The following is a 1,010-nucleotide window of genomic DNA, read 5'->3' on the forward strand; positions in this document are numbered from 1 at the left end:
AAATATCTGTCTAAAAAACAACAGTCAAATATAAGATATGCAAAATATTTTTATATCTGGAATTTCAGGAAATATGTAAAAATACTATCAGAAAAGCCCAGTCGCTAGAAAAGGACATCATAATTGGCAAAATATAGGGTCCGTGAGAATGGGAAAGAACCCCAATGAGCTAGATATACACGGTGGCTTCAACAATAGGCTCAATATAGCAATTTTGAGAATCAGACAGAACCAGGTAAAGTTTAATTTGACTGTGCATCTGGTTACTAGGAGTCAAAACCCACTTGACAGAACCTGATAATAACATGCAAAAAAAATCGGTAGAACTCTAGATCAACTCGTTCCTTGAGCTTCAAGTTGGCTGGTGGAAAGTTATGCTGATATAAACCAAGAATGCTTCCTTATTGAGCTCGGAAACACGTCTTTGTAGTTGTTGCACTGAAGAGAGTTAGAACATGCCTGTTTCCCAGCTCAGAGGTTCGCGGGGGCTGTCCTACTCCATCCTGCAGCATCACTATGAGTCAGCATTGACTTGATGGCCGTGGAAGTGATGCCTCAGGGCAATGATTGATAATGTTCTCTAAGATAAAAAGACAGTGATGTCTCTAAGGTGAACCTGAGACACATATAAATCATAGATGCAGGAATGGATTTGAGGCTGGCACCTAATTTTAGCCCCTATCTAAGAACAATTCGTTCTTATGCTTGATGCCCCCCATGAAGTGATTGCTGAAGGTATGGGTGATGCAGCAGAGGTTGGTGAAGAAACCACCTGATACCGAGCTATCAGAAAGAATCGCTTCTGAAGTATTCAACGCTTGTCTTCAAACAAGCAGTCATCTAAGTGTACCGTCAGCTAAATCCACACGGATGAAGCACACCAGATTGTATGCTCCATGGACTGTAAATGACATAATCCAAATCTAAAGGAGAAAATGGTATGAGAACTTAAACTGTGAACATCTGGTTTGTGGAAGGCCATGGAGGACAGTGGAAGCCCCAAGCCCCCC

This window comes from Echinops telfairi, unplaced genomic scaffold (assembly GCF_000313985.2).
Source record: "Echinops telfairi isolate 266 unplaced genomic scaffold, ASM31398v2 ScPeMD7_7467;HRSCAF=8505_1, whole genome shotgun sequence".
Taxonomy (NCBI): domain Eukaryota; kingdom Metazoa; phylum Chordata; class Mammalia; order Afrosoricida; family Tenrecidae; genus Echinops; species Echinops telfairi.